Source organism: Selaginella moellendorffii, unplaced genomic scaffold (genome assembly GCF_000143415.4).
Source record: "Selaginella moellendorffii unplaced genomic scaffold, v1.0 SELMOscaffold_71, whole genome shotgun sequence".
Classification (NCBI taxonomy): domain Eukaryota; kingdom Viridiplantae; phylum Streptophyta; class Lycopodiopsida; order Selaginellales; family Selaginellaceae; genus Selaginella; species Selaginella moellendorffii.
This window is the reverse complement of record NW_003314332.1, coordinates 285,494-305,021: the sequence shown is the minus strand read 5'-3', so window position 1 is coordinate 305,021 and position 19,528 is coordinate 285,494. Positions and strand designations below refer to the sequence as shown.

The 19,528-nt window shown below is 38.5% G+C and overlaps 2 long non-coding RNA genes across 2 annotated transcripts; one reads left to right on the top strand and one right to left on the bottom strand.

The window, feature by feature from the left end:
* Nucleotides 1-15,674: 15,674 nt before the first annotated feature.
* LOC112340857 lies at nt 15,675-16,244 on the bottom strand. Its single transcript, XR_002990320.1, has 2 exons — nt 16,205-16,244; nt 15,675-16,138 (listed from the first exon to the last, which is right to left on the bottom strand). It is a non-coding gene; the product is annotated as an uncharacterized LOC112340857 (long non-coding RNA).
* Nucleotides 16,245-18,084: 1,840 nt separating this feature from the next.
* On the top strand, nt 18,085-18,759 carry LOC112340851. Its single transcript, XR_002990316.1, has 2 exons — nt 18,085-18,137; nt 18,186-18,759. It is a non-coding gene; the product is annotated as an uncharacterized LOC112340851 (long non-coding RNA).
* The last annotated feature ends 769 nt before the right edge of the window (nt 18,760-19,528 follow it).

Below are 19,528 nucleotides of genomic sequence, written 5' to 3'. Positions count from 1 at the left end.
TATTAATATTAAAAGACAATTCTTTGAGAGGATTTGCATTATACTAGAAGTGTTACAGCATGTTATTGGAAGTCTACGAAGTTGTTTTATTAATAAGGGGAAAGTAAAGATTGAATGGGGACTTGGGCTCCACCTAGACTCGGAGCAACTGAGCCAATATTAAAAGGATGGAAAGAAATTGGACGACAATGACAAGGAGAAGAGAGAGGTGAAGCAGTGGCAGGGGGAGGAGAAGTGATTGAGTAGACATTTCCTTGTTTAAAATAAAATGGCATGTGCCTCAATGCAGTTGAATTTTGTTATATTTATATACTATATAAAGGTTTGGAAACCTTATTTTACAAGTGGGATAATGACAATTCCCACTTTAATGAAATAGAGCTTTTTTCCAGTTGGTTTAAGGGGAGAGAGATAAAGTGCGCTACAACAACGCTACAGAAAAAAGGCACAAAGGTCACCCTTCTCAGAAAAGCGTAACAGCCATTTTCTTACACTAACTCTAGACTCTATCCAACTTAATTGCCTTAGCTCCAAAAGTCAGCATCCCTTTTGGGTTGCATCATACAAACTACAAAGCTAACTGAAGTCAACTCTAACCCCTTCACTAGTTTGTATTGACTTACGAAAACGGAATGGTTTTCAAGCAAAATGATCAATAGATCAGCCATTGGAAAAATTTGAGAAAATTTGTAGAAAATTTTCCATCCTAGAGAAAGAATCACTCCTAGTTTAGGAATGCAAACTTTCAAGACTCAACTAACTTCTTCCTACTAACAACTTCACATAGGTTCACCTCAACACAAAATTCTCATGACCCACAATATACTTAAGCATTGAACATCTTTGCTCGTTTATTTGACATCCAACATTGACATCCACAAAATGCAAAGTGAACATCTAAGGCTTGATCATGAAGACCACATCTTCGGATATCTACATTGCACTAACACTCTTCTTCAACCACCTTCAAGATCCAATGTGAAGCCAAAACACTAACAAGAAAAATGACATGGAAAATTAAGCTTTAAGGAAAATTCCTCATCACTCGAATCAACAATGCCACTTCCACTCACACAAGTGCTATAGTGATGTCAATGCCTCAACTACACATCTTCTCTATCCAACAATTTACTCCAAATGCTAATAGATCAATCAACAAGCTATAGCAAATTAATGTTATAACTTTTCTAACACCTCATGGGCAAACTCTTATGGAAGCAAGATACCAACTTAAGCTTAGCATAATGGACCATTATCAAGAACTTAATCAAAGCTACTACAATGCTACTACTTGCAAGTAGATTAGCTTTTCCACCAACCACTTTGGGGTTGATCATCGTTTACCCAAACAACTTCGTAAACATATTGCTTATTATCACATGGATATGATATGGAAATCATAATGGCTTCAATAGCAATTAAGCATCAATTAAACATCACAAGCAATGCCAATGCCATTGCCATTACTTCAAAGGTCTATATGAATATCAAGTGCCAACTCAATTCGATAAAATGCAACATAAATGCCACACTCCACCGATACCACTAACTTTTGTTCACAACATAGATAAGCTTTTGCCACTTTCTTTCCAACCAAATTCAAAAAATAATCTAACACCAAGCTATTCAAGAGCAATAGCAAAGTTCTCTGGAAAAGAATTGAGCATTGTAACCCAAGTCTTCAATAGCAATCCTAGACAAAATGGTATAGCGCTTCACCACTATCCATCCCTTGACTCACCATTTGCAAAACCATCATTTCCAATATGCACCAAAGTAGGGATTCTTGATTTCATAATGTGAACACGGGCAATGAGTCACACCTCGTTGCGAATCATCTCTCCAAAAAGAGAAAATGATTTATGTATTTGGTCCTTCATCCCTAACGACTTTCTTTTCGGTCTCATCTTTGACTAAACCTTAAGCTTGTTTTTGCACTACCTTCAGTCCAATCCAAGAAAAGTTTATGAGAGAGCATGGCAATAATTACTTAAATCAATAGACTAATCCCTATAGTCTTGATTGATCCACTTGTAATCATACCTAGGAAGGATCCACTAGTGCCTTGCTAAACAACTACAGACCAGCCTATTTGCCACTCATAGCAAATCCAAGGAAGGTTTACTTTCACCTACGGTACATGAAACAACTCATGGAACCACCGATAGGCTGACATTAATCCTGCCAACTCAAAGTGTATCCTTGAGTTGCTAATGTGCCTCACTCACTCGCCCAAGCGCAAACTCGTGTAAATGGAACATCTCACATCCATCCTATGAGCCCAAGAACAAGCTCACATTACTACAGTACAAAAAGGTAACCAAATCCATACCCAAAGAACGATTGCAAAGCCTTTGCACCCAAACGTGTACCCACTCAGATCATCATTTGCATCTCTTCGTATGCAACGAGACTAGTTGCCCAATCTCATTGAATAGTACTCGCTGAGACTCATTCTCTATACCAAATGTAGCATACGTGGTTTTACCATAACGAAGCGGAACCTAAACCCTCTTTATGCATATGCCATGTGTCACATGCCACATGTCCATAGGACAGTGGTGTGGAACCCGAGGTTTAAGGCCTTGGGCCATTGAATGAAGAAATAGTGCCAAACTCCCAAGTATGGAGCCAAGGAGTGACGGAACCGGACCACAGAGCAATTCCCAAACATACAGCCCAAGGAGTGAAGGGACAGGAGCCTAGAGCGACTTGGAACAGTCCTAGAGCAGCCAACATCCCATTGCCAAGACCAGCATGCAAAACAGAGCCAAACGGAGTCTGGAGCTATTTCGGCATACCAGTGGCCTAACGCAAGGATATGGGTACTCCACCAACTAGCATAGAATGGAACTTGGGCTTAAACCCAAGCTAGACATAAAACTGTGAGACACAAAATCCCTAGGGCTGGAAAGGGTGCCACGTGGTAGTGGCCGAAGTGAAAGCCAAACGAGCGTAACACGTTTGGACTAAAAGCTCCGACTTGAAAGGTCGAGAGCGGGAGTGGAACTCCCAACAAAGTGCTTGAGGAACAAGCACGAAGCGAGCAATAAGCGAGGCTTCAAAAAGGGACCCAAAAAGGACCAACACATGACACGTGGAAGTGTCCGAGGTGGAGTCCGAGGTGGAGTCCGAGATGGAGTCCGAGATGGAGTCCGAGATGGAGTCCGAAGTGGAGTCCGAAGTGGAGTCCAAGATGGAGTCCGAGATGGAGTCCGAGATGGAGTCCGAGGTGGAGTCCGAGATGGAGTCCGAGATGGAGTCCAAAGTGGAGTCCGAGATGGAGTCCGAGGTGGACCGAGACGGAGTCCGAGATGGAGTCCGAGATGGACCGAGACGGAGTCCGAGATGGACCCGAGATGGAGTCCAAGATGGACCCGAGATGGAGTCCGAGATGGAGTCCGAGATGGACCGAGACGGAGTCCGAGATGGAGTCCGAGATGGACCCGAGATGGAATCCGAGATGGAGTCCGAGAAGGACCCGAGATGTAGTCCGAGGTCGAGACCGAGACCGGGACCAAGACCGAGACCGAGACCGAGACCGGGACCGAGACCGAGACCGAGACCGGGACCGAGACCGAGACCGAGGCAGAGGCCGAGACCGAGCCCGAGTCCGAGTCCGAGTTCGAGTCCGAGTCCGAGTCCGAGTTCGAGTCTGAGAGGGTGAAAGCCCAAAGCGTTCGTCTCCCAGACCCTGGGGGGTTTGGTGAGCTCCAAAAGTATAGTGGGGGGGAGGACTGCAGTGGAGCCAGTTTGGCCAGGAAAGGCCAGTTTGGCCTAGGAAGGCCAGACCCAGTGTTGGGTGATGAGTTGACCACTGGGAAGTCCAAGACTAGAGTGAACATGGACCGACAAGCGGGGTAGCTTGGTGAAGTGTTCAAGAGCCGGCTCTAGTTCCCCCGGGAGATCGACTGGCCGATGCTCCCAGTCCAAGTGTGGGTGGCACTACCTACTTGGATACCAGGCGTGGCTCAACGGAACCTCGCTCTAAGCCCATGGCTAGAGCACCTAAAGGCGGAAGGTAGGGAGAGTACCCACGGGGCTCGCATAAGCCCACGGTGTTTCGAAATGTTGTCCCGGAGTCCCAAATGGAGAAAGGAGGAAGAGCAGTCCTCTAGTGTGGTGACTAAGGATACAGTCACATGGTGAGGAAGTCCCGGAGGACCATGGGACTTAGTGGTCGGGCCTGTGGGCCTTGATCGAGTGGTAGTGTGGCGAACATGGCCATGGACAGAAAAGGGACTTGGTAGGAACTGACAAAGGGATATTGGGGAAGGCTATTCCCCATGTCTGTGGGCATCCTAAGGATGCTAAAGAGTGGATCTGGGTTGACCACTCATGGACGGATGGCCCAGTCTTGGAGAAACGGGATTGTGATGCAAGTGGTATTGGACCACTAGTGCGGCAAAGGTGAATGGGTATGGCCTTAGCATAATGGGCCGATATGTCAGTGGTGCCTTTGGGTGTTGGTCTTGGGACCAGACATGTGGAGCACTTGGACTAAGTGCAAGCGATGAGTGGCATGGATGCCATTCTTGGGCTAGCAAGTCCCAAGTCCTGAATTGGACTTAAGGAGGTTGTGAATAAGACTCCTCCAAGCGGTCGAAGGTGTGGTTAAGTGACTAAAGTAGAATGGAAAAATTAGTCGCTTACAAAAACAAGGATAGGCATGCAAGTGAGAGCTAGACTATGCCTCAGGTTGGTCGGCCATGCCCGACCTACCCACTATCCCTACTATACATTTGGAATTGCCCCCCCCCTGCTCCTTGAGGAACACATCCCAAGCCACCCTTAGTACCAGGAGTTAGTCTCTAGGATAAACTTAAAACTTACTAAATATGGAATGGCGCTAGATTGCAAATTTGGACACGGGATGAACACCATTGTGTTCAGGCCAATCTCTATATTCCGTAGATATGCCAAATGAGCAAATCTAGACACTTTCCATAAATAGCATTTGGGATAAAAATGAGATTAATACAAAGGGCATGATAGTGAGAGTGTTTGGTAGACACAGTAAGCTATCATCTAGCAAATATTGAGGGACCAATCTCAATATCACGGGGGTTCTTGATACTAGTAAACGCAAGCCAATGACAAGAGTTTCTCAAACCAAGCCGAGTATGCTCAGCAAGAAACACATAGGGTTCCTACCTTATGTTTATCCGATTTAAGTACACGGTCAATAACTAGTTTCTCAACTAGCTCAAGTGGGAACTGATAACGAGCCCAGCAATACCGACCTCCTGCCGTTGTGGTAGTAAGGAAAGAATATCCGAAAGAACTAGCTGACAAGTAACTTTCGATACCCGAAGTCACATTTGCGACACCCAACCGAGTATTATTCAAACCCAAGGACACTTAACCCCAAGTATCCCAAGACACTTAACCAATTGGAAAAAATGGTGCACTCTTGTTCATGGGCCCTTTCCCTTTATATTTGAACTCTTATGGATCGTCTCTTGAGTTGTTCTCTTTGGTTGCTTATAATCTACCATGCTTCCCTGCAAGTTCACGCTTTTGTGAACGGAAGCTGAGAGCTACAGCTCTCTTAAGGGCCCCACTCTCTTGACATCCTACCCCTCGGGTCGAGCCCAGTCAATCAACCTGCCAAATGTCAATCAACATGTGGTGTGATTCTTTTAGCCAACCAATAAAGTTGGACCTAAGACCTCTCTAATACTAAATGTAAGTTCATGAATTTAGACTTCCTGAGAGGTCACCTAGCCCAATACTATTCAAACTCAATATCCCAAGACCTTTAACCGATTAGAAAACGAGGTGCACTCTTATTCATGGGCCCTTTCCCTTTATATTTGAACCCTTATGGATCGTCTCTCGAGTTGTTCTCTTTGGTTACTTACACTTTAGTTCAACTTCATTAAAACCCCCAACAGAAAAAAGATTGTTATATGAAGGTGAAAGTGGAATATTGGTAAAACTTGGGGATGGAGATGGAGATTGATATAAAATGCTTGGGGGCTAAGTATGAGTACTAATGACTTTCTATATAATCATTTATTTTCTTTTTTAGTGCCATTACATGATTAATTTCTCTCTCTTTGACTGGTGACTAATTAAGTATTTCTCAAAAAGGGCAAGGGACTAAGGAAAAAAGGACAAAAGGTATCTTATAATATTGGAAGGTGATATAAAGCTTATTAAGTCTAATACAAATCTAATTATATTTGAATGGGTGCCTAAAGCCAATTAGGTTTTTTGTGTATGTTGCTGTTAAGTGGTTTTGTTTCATCCATGAATGTCAAGGTTTACAACAAAAGATAAAACCCATTTAAAGGGAGGAAATTGTAGGGCATTTGATCTCCCTCCCTTTAAATCAATTGGAAAATGGGTAATTAATTAATGAAAAAACTTTTAGTGATTACTTTATCTCTATATATCCTCCAAGGATTCATAATGATAGTATATTTAAATTTCATCCCATTATCATATATATTATACTCACCGCCCTTTTAGAGATGTTAATGTCCTTATTGACCATTGACTAATAACCCTTACTGAGCCAAGTGGAAATAACACTTCCATTTTTGCATTGAATTTACCCAATCCTTATATTATATAAATCATCTATATAATATGAAATAACTAATTATTCACTCGTATCATAGTCCCATAATAGATACCTTCGTCCATGGATACTCTACAAAATGAAGGATGTACTCATAAATATCCAATATGTATAATTTTAATTTATAAAGGTGGAAATATACTTTGCTCAAAGGTATCTCTTATTTTTAAATAAATACTTATACCATTTACTCTAATACTATATATAATGCATATTATCTCTCTCCCTTGGAAAAAGTGATGAAAGAGCCTTTAGTGGTTATTTTATCCTTATATATCCTTTAAGGTTTCAAAGACTTATGGTGATAATATATCCAAATTTCATTCTATAATCACATACACTATAGAAATATTACAGTCAATATAACCTTCTAAGAGGTACCAATAGAATTCAAAAATTAACTTGGTTGATAAAGTTACTAAAGTTGCATTGCATGCCCTCAAATTGTATTTGCATACCAATCTTTTGCTTGGAACCAAGAAACCTTGTTGGTCTTATATATTGTCCCATGAAATATCAGAAGCAACCATCTAAAACTCATATGCATAAGAAAAATTAAGATTTAGAGCCCAATTGCTACAACTTGTTGATAGATTGCACTTTTGATTAGTGTCATTGAAACTGAGACCATGACAGTTTCAAGTGACAACTAAGACTATAGTCATAGGGATATGTACTAGGTTTAGCCCTCCACTCCATTGAGATTGTCTAAATTATTGTTATTTTGCCCTTGTACTTTATCCATAAGAACACTTGAACCATGTATGATGAGAATTCTGTCCATTCTGAAATGGCTCAATCCATCCAAATATGGTAGTTTCCAAAATTGAGAATTTCTACAAGATTTACCTCTATGCATTAACAAGTCATCTACCTTTGACATAGTCAATTTTCACTTGGGGGAGATCCATTAGATCACCATTTTTAACAAGTTGATAGCTATTACTTTCTCCCTCTATAAGGTGTTCCTCAAATGTGTGCTGTAGATCTCTTCTCAGGCCTAAAGGGAAGCTTCAAGAACATGATGTGCAAAGTTTGGCTTGGTGCTCAGGTTCACAATTTTTTTCTTCCTCTTTCTATTGCAAATGTGACTTAGGTATTGAAAGATATTTGTTAGCTAATCCTTACAGACACTCTTTCCTTACTGCCATGATGGTAGAAGGTTGATATAATTGGTTCCTTTTATAGTTCCTACTTGAGCTAGTTAAAAAACTGATCAATACCTATACACTTGAATTGGATAAACATAAGGTAGGAACTCCTATATGTTTCTTGCTGAGCATATATAGCCTGGTTTGAGAAACTTGTGTTATTGATTTACATTTGCTAGTATTAAGAACCCCTATGATATTGTATCTAATCCCAGAATATCATTTTATAATATCTTACCGTGTCTACTAAACACCATCGCTATCATGGCCTATATGCTAGTTCCATTCCAAATCTATATATTATTTATGGTAAATATCTAGATCTGCCATCGACATAATGTAAAGAGTGTTATGAACCCTATGGTGTTGTTCCTACTCCTAGATTTGCAATCTAACACCATTTCTATAGAGGGTTCCAAATGTATAATAGGGATAGTGGTTAAAATGCATGGCCGACCACCTGAAACATTAGTTTAGCTTCCACTAGGTTGTGTCATTCCTTGTTCTATGTTTGGCTTGGGTCTAAATTAGTCAGTGGGGTACCCTCTTCCTTGCGTTAGACCACTAGTATGCTGAAATCGTGTTAGACATCTAACATTATTTAGCATACAGATGCTAGATACGGGGAGTTGGTGCTCATGGGATTGAGAGTGTACTAGACTGTCATTTCGTAATGCAACATGCTTAGAGTTTGGCTCCAAATTCAAATGTGTTACACCTTTGGTAGTTCAAAAAGTTATTATGGAGTGGGTTTCCACCATTTCAAGGCCAAACACTATCTAGCCCACATGGGTCTCCATTACTCCTTTCACCACTTTTTGGACTTACATTTCCATCAATACCTTCCATAATGCTATATTAGCCTTCCTTCAAATGGGTTTGATATTTTGCCATGAATCTTGACACCCATGGGTGAAATAAAACCACTCAACCATTATCAATCATCCCATAGAGGTGTTTTGCTTTTTGGTACACCTCTCTTGTCTCAAAGACAATGGTGTAACACCCTCTACCGTGGGGAAGTAGATTTTTTATGGCCATCCCTTGCTTTAGCATATTATTAGCAATCCATCTATATTTTCTCTGAGTGAGGATGTTTATAGGTGAAAACTATTCACTACAAAAACTATCATTGTGATGAATTAATTATTATTATGTTTTGTTGTTATTGATGATTTGATGCCTCAATGGATAATGTGAGGATCTGCTAGCTCATTTATTTGTGAAAGAAAAAAGCAAAAATATTCTTTAACCATGTAGCATGTGGTAATTAGTGTAAAAATAGTTATCATCAATCATCCCATAGAGGTCTTCTACTCTTTAACTGACCTCCTTTGTCTCAAATACAATTCTGTAACACCCTCTACCATGGGAAAGTATACTTAGATTTTTTTTTTCACTCAAGAGCCTTGAGCACCATCTTCTAAGTTGTTTCCACTCTCCCCTCCTATACGAGAGAAGACCGTTAACATCATTTGTTAGCCCCTTGATATCATGTTTTACCCCTAGGTTTTCTTTAAGAATTACTTCTACCACTTTTTCCTATTAATGCCCTTTTGAATCATTGCTGGTTTGTATCATTTTCTCAATATGTAATAGTGAGTTATTTTTTCACTTATCATTAGTTTTCAGCAATCTATCCATATTTACCCTGTGTGAGAATGTTTATAGATGAATACTATTCATTACAGAAACCATAACTTGGATACACTAATTATTGATATATTTTATTTCTATTGAAGATTTGATGTCTTAGTGGATAATGTGAAGATCCGCCAACTCCTTTATCTGCAAAAGAAAAAAAGAAAAAACATTTTTTGAACATGTAGCATATATTATTATTGGTACAAAAATAAAGGTATACCTACACATAAAACCCAATTGGCTTTATGCACCCATTCAAATATAATTGAGCTTATATAAGATTAAATGTAAAAAGGTTGAGATTGATATTGATTCCAAGGTGTGATTTTATAACTATTTATTTTTTTCCTTGGTGCCATTAGATGATCATTTTTTCTCTTTTTGAGTGGTTATTAACTAAGTAATATTTGCAATTTCTCATAAAGGGCAGGAGACTAAAAAGAAAAGCAAAAAAGGTATCCTAGTAAGAAAAAGATTGAATTAGTCCCACATAACAAGTAAAAGTAGAATATTGGTGTAAAATATTGGCTAAAGTATATGGTGATATAAAGTTTAACTTGGTTAAGAAAATTATAAAACCTAGAGCGCATATCCTCATATACCAACCTTTGGCCTGAAACTAAAAGGTGTTATGTATTATCCTATTAAATATGTATTGCACCATGAAATATTAATAGAGACCATAGAAAAGTCAAATGCATAGGCAAATGTAAATTTAGAGCCTTGGCACAATTGCTGCAACTTGTTAATGGTGGTGTGTTTTTTATCAGTGTTGCTCAACATGTTTTTAAAGCACTCAAACAATAAAAACATTGAAATTCTAAAGAACATGATCACTCTCCTTAAAAGGGTTGAGAACTAGAAAAAACATTACTCCCACACATAAGAGAAAACAAAAGATGAATTTATATTCATGTATATTTATTTTGGGTATGTATCCATGCTACAATATCAATGCTATAAACATAGGTTTCTCAATTAGCAGGGGTGGAGACTAATAAAGGGAACTAGTAATACCAATCTCCTACCATCATAGCTGTAAAAAAGAATATCTAAAAAGATTTGTCAACAAGTCACTTTCAATACCCATGGTCACAATACTAATATAACATTTCACTCGTAACTCTAATAAATTATTTAGCACCAAGAATCAAATCTCTTTTTATTAGGACACATATTTCCTAATTTTCAACCATTTTGAAGGATATTCTTTAGAATTTTGATATTTTTGCTTTTTATTGCTTCATAAGCATGTTCAGCAACACTAAACAAAAGTGCACTCCCATCAATAAGTTGTAGCAGTTATGCAAGTTCTAAATCTTAATTTACCTATGACCAATTATCCACTTATATTGCAATCCCACACTCAATCTACTAGTCCTTTTGTATAGATTGTTTATTTTACATGATACAACTATCCATCTATATTGCAGTATTACAATGAATCCTTCATCAGTGGATGCTTTAAAAGATGAAAGATGTATAATGGTTTTAGAGTTTAGGATGCAAGACAGGTTATGTAATTAGCTATATCATAATTAAAAATTTCACCATACACATAGAGTGTTGAATCCAATATGTCTATATTGGTCTAAATATCAAAATCAATATGATGGACAATATCAAAGTCATAAACTAAGATATCTTACAGACATTAAATTATTAATGAACAAATCTTAAATTAAAATACAAAAGTATTGCAATTAAAGTATCAGTTAATAAATAAGTATAGTATAAAAAACACCAAGATTATTAGAGCTTAAAGACATAGGATTAAATCTCAAGAATTCAATAGCAAGTATATCACAAAGTAAATTTAATGATAAAACTTAACTACTAAATATCATAGATAATATATAAAACAGCTTATAAAAAACAATTCAATGGATAGAAGGTATTATCACCTAACAGGACTCATGAATATATCACTCTAAGGAAATTACATCCCAATATATCATAATCAACTATAACAATAATCAATACATTTGAAATGAATATCATAATGGCTAATAAACACTAATTCATGCTAACTATCACATCAATTAATTTAAATAGATCTCAATCAATAATACTAAGGAACTAAAAGTGCTCAAATATCACAAATGTGACTTCAATTATCAAAAAATACTTGTCAACCAATCTTTATAGACAATCTTTCCTTACTACCATAATGGCAGAAGATCGGTATAGTTGAATCTCTTTATCAACCCCTCTTGTGTTAGTGGAGTTATTGAAACTGGATGAGTATAAAGATAGAATTTTTATGTGCTATTACTTAAGCATACTTAGTCTAGTAAGAAGTTCTTATCTCATTGTATCTTGCATTTGCTAGTGATAATAAACCTTAAGTATTAAATGTAGTCCCTCAATATCACTATATAATAGCTTACTATATTTGCTAAGACACCCTTTTGGTATCATGCCCCATGTGTTGGTTGTGTTTCAGATCCATATACTATTTATAGTAAGTGTGTAGATATACTCAAAATGCATATCTATGGAATGTAGAAAGTGTCTTGAACTCTATAATATTGTTCACATGTCCCAATTCACAATTTAACGCTATTCTATATTTAGTAAATTTCAAACATCTCCCAGAGACTAACTCTTGATACTAAAATGAAAGCCCAAAGCATTCATTCCTCAAGGAGGGGGAGGGGGAGTGTTGTGGGGGTTCCAAATATATAATAAGGATGTAGTTGAATTGCATGGTTAACCACCTAAGATATTAATTTAGCTCTACTAGGTTGTATCACTTATTGTTTTGTTTTTGGTTGGGTCTAATCCTAAACTTTATACCATGCTATTTAATGAAGTACCCATATCTTTGCGTTAGGCCACCAATATGCTAAAATAGTGGTAAACTTTGTTTGGCTCCATTTTGCATATTGGCCCTAATATTGGGATGTTGAAAGTTCTAGGATTACTCCAACATCACTTCTTGCTTTTGTCCCTTCGTTCTTTAGATTGTATACTCGGGATTCACTCCATTCTCTTATCCCTTTGCTCATTGGATTGTATACTCGAGAGTTGTTCCATGCTCTTGTTTCTTATGCTCCTTAGCTTTATATTTGGGAGTTCGGCTCTATCTCTTCATTTAGTGGCTAAAGGCTCTAAATTTAGGTTCCACTCCATTTCTCTTGGCCAATGTATCCAAGGGTTAAGGTTCCACACCATAGTTATCCTATAGTAAACCACTATAGGGTAAAAGGTAAAAATCATGTGTGCTACATCAAGCAAGTATTAGCAATATTTTATCGATATATTAAACCAAGAGACCAATTTAAAAATAATAATAAAGACCCAAATAATGGTCAATCATCACTAATGATTGTAAGATGTGAAAACTAAGCTAAATATTGGAACCAAAAAATCAAAATACCTTTTCCAACAACTTCTAGAAAATAGAATAATAAGCATAAGAATTCAAGAACCAAAAGCTTGAAGAAGTATATAGCCAAGTTCTATAGAACATCAATCACAAATCTCACACTGGCTAATTTTAATGCTCAGAAAAGAATCATAACATAACTCATAATATCCTCCTCAACACATCCATAACCAACCATCTGAATTACCTCAAATGGAAAAATCAAACTTCCTCAATATGCTAATAGAGAAACATTTCATTTCACTCTAATCTTAACTTTAATAATATCAATGTTAAAGCATCACTTCAATATTATCAACATTAGAATAAAGCTAGAAGAAAACAAGAGTAATCACCACTCAAAACCTTTTAATAACTAAGCTAACAAAGGTTGAAAATACTATATTTAGTATTTAAGACCAATCTTTTAATAATATTCAATTACATAATACAATAATATTTAATATTCAATTACATATAACATTATCAAAGAGTGAATCATCATATCTAATGCTCAATACAAATAAACATCATAGATTAAATGCAACTAAACAATATCGATATAGGTGGAATTGATATGCCATATAATGCATATGAAGGGATAAAACCAAACTCCCAAGAATATAATCAAAGGGTAAAAAATTGGAGTATGGAACAACTCTTAAGCATACAACCAACACAAAGTGATACCCTAAAGCATTCAGCATCCCAACACCAAAACTAATACATAAAACAAAGCCAAATGAAGTCTAGTGCAATTGTAGCATGCTAATAGTATAATGCAAAAATATAAGTAGTATAAAGTTTAGGCCTAAACCAATTCCAAATATGGAACAAAGCCTAATAAAGAGCCAAATAATGTCTCAAATTGGTTAACCATACCTCTATACATTTGGAGGCCCTTCTCTAGATTATTAGTTGGTGGAGAATAGTGGCTAAGGTTTCATTGTAGCCTGTAGAGCACTATTTAGGAGTTGTCTACTTGCTAGAGGACTTAAAAATAAGTATTTAACACTCAATTTTATGGAAGATTATACTTGATATTGGCTTTAGATTGGTTTTGCAGAATTTAGAGGGGCTGATTTTTTAGTGCTCATGTTGAGGATATCTGAAGAGGCTCCCTAGCCTTTTGCTTGTCACTACACTATATTGTATTCCATGAAGACTAGGATATGTTTGAAGGGAGCCAGCACACATGCTTTGTGTGGGAGGCAATGTAGTGTGCTTTAGCTCACACCTCACATCTCACTATGCATTGGAGTGTTTCATGGAAGAGCACCAACTTGACGCCAAATGACATTGGATTGGTTGGTGTTTCAGAGCATGTTTTGCATGATTTGGAGCATAATAGGTAGCTCCAAGCTTTTTAGTGGAGTCACCATAGAAGCAAATGGTACAAAAGAAATTATGCTTATGGAGTTTTACTAAGGATTTATAGATAGTTAAGAGTTTCACTTGAGATAAAGATTTGTGAAGAGGAGAGTTGTGGATCGTTTGACGAAGATGGCTCACTTCTTCATAATGAAACCGACAATTAAGGCTTCTAAACTTGTTCAGTTTTTTGTAGACTGGTTATTCAGTCTTTATAGTTTGCCAGATGACACTGTGAGTGATTGGGATCCTAAGTTCATATCCAAGTTTTGGTAAACGGTATTTGAGAAGCTAAAGACTAAGTTGAGCATGAGTAATGGTAAGCATCCACAATCAAATGGGCAAACAAAGTATATGAATTAAATGTTAGAAGATATATTGAGGTCTTTTATGGGAAACTTGACTCAACAGGGAGTATAGGAGAAGTGCTTGCCTTTGCTTCAGTTTACTCACAATAGTGCTCATCAATTGGATATGCTAATATCTATTTATGGTAATGCATGGCTATGAGTCTATGTCTTTTGTGAGTTTGAGTTTGGCTTTGGTTTAAGTACCTCATACTTATGATTTCTTAGAAGATATGTAAAACAAACTTAAGTTGGCAAAGCTAAATATGAGGAAAGCTCAAAATTGATTGGTTGATAAGCATCATTATCATTAGGAGTACAAAGTTGATAACAAGGTTTAGGGTTTAAGTTGTCCAATGCATAACAATCTCTAAAAGGAGGTGCTAAGTTATCTTTATATTATGGGTCTTGGACAGTTTTATAATGTGTGGGGGTTCTTGATTACACTTTGGATTTACCAACTAGTTCAAAGGATTCATCTAATGTTCTATTTGAGCAAACTTAAAACATATTTACACTTTGGATCAGTCCATCATTTAAATCCCAAAGATTGATGTTAAGAAGGCTGGTCAAGTTATTAGTTCAATAAAATGGTTATTCCATGAACAAACCTACATGGGAAACTAAGGATGATATGAAGAGAGTGTTTTAAAGTTTTGTGAATAACATTCCTAAAAAAGGGGAGAATTAAATTTTATAGCCATATTTCTATATAATTTTAGCTATTTATTCTATTCTCATTCTCTTGTTTTCATGATTGCATTGTTATGTGAGAATGTATTACTTTCTTTATTTCATGGTTTTTTGTTGCAATATTGATATTATCATTTGCACATCTTTTCTCCATGGCTATATTACCTTGGACTCTTTTCATGTGAGGTTTATTTTGCTTCTTGAGACTTCTATCTGTGGCTAGGTCATAAAGGAGAGGATAAACCATAAGAATATTCTAAGAATATTCTATTGTCTGTAAAGTTCACTCCACCTCATGTCTCACTAGAGCATTTCACAATAGAGCACTAGCTTGGACATTGGAGTGATGGGTGTTTGCATGCTTTAGAGCATAGCAAGTGGCTCCAGCAATAGTGTTGGGCATTTGTGCTTATGGAGTTTCACTTAGGAGTTATGGTTGAGACCTTTGCTGGATAGTTGAGTTATAATACATACCCCAACTGTGGAGTTTGTCTGTATTAGCCACAAGGTTAAGAATAGTAGGATTGTACTATTGACTTACTGTACCAATCATGCAGAAGGGAATCTGACTGTACTTCCTTACAAATATTTATGTGAAGAATAGTTAAAATTTAAAATCCCAATGCCATGCTGAGCTTGTCTAGGCACATACAAACTTGAAAGACTTGATTGGGCTGGAGCTCCCCACTGCACAAACTTCCTGGCTGGAATTCAAGCGTGTAGTTGAGCCCATGCAGTTGGGCTGGCTAAAGAGGAAACCAAACTGTCCATCAAACGTGAATCTATAACCAGCCGGAATGGCAGGCACGCACAAATTGGAGCATGTAGGACCTGGTGTTCCTGCTCTGAAGCTTACTCCTGGATCCTGGCAACCCAGTAGATAAACATCCAGGGTACTGTTTCCTTCAATGCATATGAGCAAAGCGACTATCATAGACAGCAGCAGCGACAACTTGCAGAGAGGAACTACTTCCTGCACATAAAAATTGGAAAACGCTTAGCTTGACAACAGATGAATCAAAGAAACAATTCTATGAACCATTGCTCCTCAGTAACACAATGCTTGAATAGGATGGGAGTTGAAGAACCAGTGTTCCCTTTTTATAGGAGGTTGAAGTGCTCGTGGGTTGCGTGGATGATTATAATTTATATCAATTTGGATCCATGATCATGATCTAGCTGGGTCTTGCAGAAGAACATGCGTTTCGCGAGGATTATTTTCTATTTTGTGCTTAGCGTGTCCAACTCATTATACGTGTATGTAGCGTGTGGTGTAATTTTATAATCCTCGAGTGCGTGTGCTGCACTGCACTGCACGACGACCTCATATAAAAAGAGAAGTCCCGTTCTTCAATTATAGTTCATCCTTGGAGAAATGGTCTGGCTTACACTTTGCAAAGTACTAAACCTATTAAAGTCTCTTTGCCTTTTATCAGGCACTCAAGCTCTTGAAGATCATGGCAGCAGTGTTGGTGGTGATTACAATGGAAGCTATCTCAATTACTCATGTTGATGGAAACAGCAAGCTCGATGTTTACGTGCTCCCGGGTTGCCAAGACCCAGGAGTGAGCTACACGGCCCAGCCCAATCCTTGCACGGCGGTATGTGTGGCCACTCCACTCTTCTATCGCTTCACATACTTGGGCCAAGCTGCACTTTTCTATGACCTGCCCAATTGTTCTGGCACTCCAACCACAGTTCGATCGAATGTGTCACTCTGTGATGCGGCGCAGGTGAGACCATTGCAGAGTGTGAGATTCACATGCAGCCCATGAAGCAGTGAAACGAAATAGAATATAAGGAACAGTCGTGGCACATATATCTTGTTAGCGGGATCCAGGATTCCCGTCGTGTTCTGTAATAATGCGATTCTCGCGACTGGAGAGTGATAACCTCTACGATCATGACTCTCTATGACTGTGAGGTATCTCATCTCCTGAAGTCACCGTTGCTCGTCTTTGTTCGGACTGTAAACTCACGGGAAACAACTTTTTGGCGCCGAATCTTCCATGAAATGGTTCCATTCTCATACTTGGTTAGGAAAGCTTGACTCAACAAGCAGCTTGCGACTAAAGAGTTTTTGACATCACCAACTACAACATTATTATGCGTGCACTAAAATGATCTAAGGCTACATAGAGCATGGAGAGTTGGTCTGGAGCTCTTTCACAAGAATGCAACAATGTCACATTTGTTGCAAAACTAAAGATAGATCACAACAAAGAAATGTTTTGAGCATACTCTCTCATAAAGAATAAAGACTAACACACAAACTTGAATGACTTGATTGGGCTAGAGCTCCCCACTGCACAAACTTCTTGGGTGGAAGTCAAGCGCGTAGTTGAGCCCATGCAGTTGGGCTGGCTGAAGAGGAGACCGAACTGTCCATCAAACGTGAATCTATAGCCAGCAGAAATGGCAGGCATGCACAAATTGGAGCATGTAGGGCTGGTGTTCCTGCCCCGCAGCTTACTCCAGGATCCTGGCAACCCAGTAGATAAACATCCAGGCTACTGTTCCCTTGATGACGCGAGAACTGAACTTCCTGTGTTTAACAAAAAGGCTTGAGAATGGATGAATTAATGCTTCTATGAACCATTGCTCCTTAGCAACAGGCTTCTGGAAAGCTAGGATGAGGAGTTGAACTAGTGTTGTCTTCTTCATAAGAGTTTGAAGTGCTCGTGGGTCGCGAGGATTAGTTTCTCAAGTATAATTTATGGCAATTTGGATGCACGATCGTCACGCGCTCCGCAAGGATTTTTTTTCTCATATTACTTACACCACACTATACAGTAGTCTGGTGTATAGCTGAACAGACTTTACAAAAAACAAAACATCCTCGCGGAGCACGAATTAGATCATGCATCCAATTGTTATAAATTATAATGAATTACCCTGCGACATACGAGCACTTCAACTCCTATAGAAAGAGAACACTAGTTCGTCAATTGCAATCCATCCTTGGAGAAATGGTTTGGCTACACCTTGCAAAGTATTACCTAAATAACATCTCTGATCAGGCACTCAAGCTCTTGAAGATCATGGCAGTGATTACAATGGGAGCAATCTTAATCACTCAAGTTGATGGGAACAGCAAGCTCGATGTTTACATGCTCCCAGGTTGCCAAGACCCAGGAGTGAGTTACACGGCCCAGCCCAATCCTTGCACCTCGATATGTGTGGCCACTCCACTCTTCTATCGCTTCACATACTTGGGTCAAGCCGCATTTTTCTATGATCTGCCCGATTGTCTTGGCACTGCACGCAGAGTTCAATCGAATGTGACCGTCTGTGATTTGGGGCAGGTGACACCATCGCAGAGTGTGAGATTCTCATGCGGTCCATAAACCAGTGAAACGAAATAGAATGTAAGAGGTGCCACATATATGTTGCTGTAGGAACAAGGTGTTCGCTGGTTGGGACTGAAAGCTACGGATATACAACATCCAAGCTCCCCAACATGTTACAAAGGCCTAACCAGAGTAGTGAACCAGCTATGGGGCTTCTCTAGAAGCATCTTTTCGAGCATAAAAGCGCATTTTGATTTTCACCATACTTGTCGAGAAGAAACTAGAACTTCTCAAATCCTATCCACGACTTCCTGTCCCGATTTTGAAGAATTCCAAAAAGGATACTTGTTACCTTGCAATCACAGGTTGTGACGGCCTCGATCTTCGTCTGTGAGCACAGAAAATTTGGAAGTTGGTAGTGCAAGTTTGACACCTCTGCTGGCTGCTAAAACCACTGAAAATTAGTGGAAATGCCAAGTAGTCTCTGTTTACCAATGCTTCAGCTTTTCTTCCATCTGTTTTTAAGAAAATGACCTGCCGGATCTTACCGTCATTTGTCAGGGAATGGAGACACCTATCAGGGACATTACAATTGACAATTAGAGATAAAAACTCCTTAGGCAATCGAATGTTTGCTGTAGCAAGAGCTTCAGCATCGTATGCCATGGTCTAAAGGAAATACAATGCCTGGATTGCCTGGCATTTCTCGGATGCAGGACCAATGCTGCACATGATGGCATCTGTTAGAAGCGGAGAGACGCACACAAGGAGGAAGAACTTTCTCTCTATGTATTCAATTGTATATGGATGGTACATATACATAGAACTACTGCCACATGGGCATAACTACATGTCATATCATCTCTACCTCTGATACTCCAAGCGGCTGGTCCAAGCCTGAATCTATGAATCATGCTTAGCTATTCTGAGATGATGAGCATGGAGAGGTGATGAGAAAAGCATATGAAAAACTCATCAATCAACTACCCAAAACTTGGCTTTTGGTCTTGGACTTGCTTGCACACTCTTTGTTCCTTACTATGGCTTTAATCTTGTCACTAGCATGTGGTCTG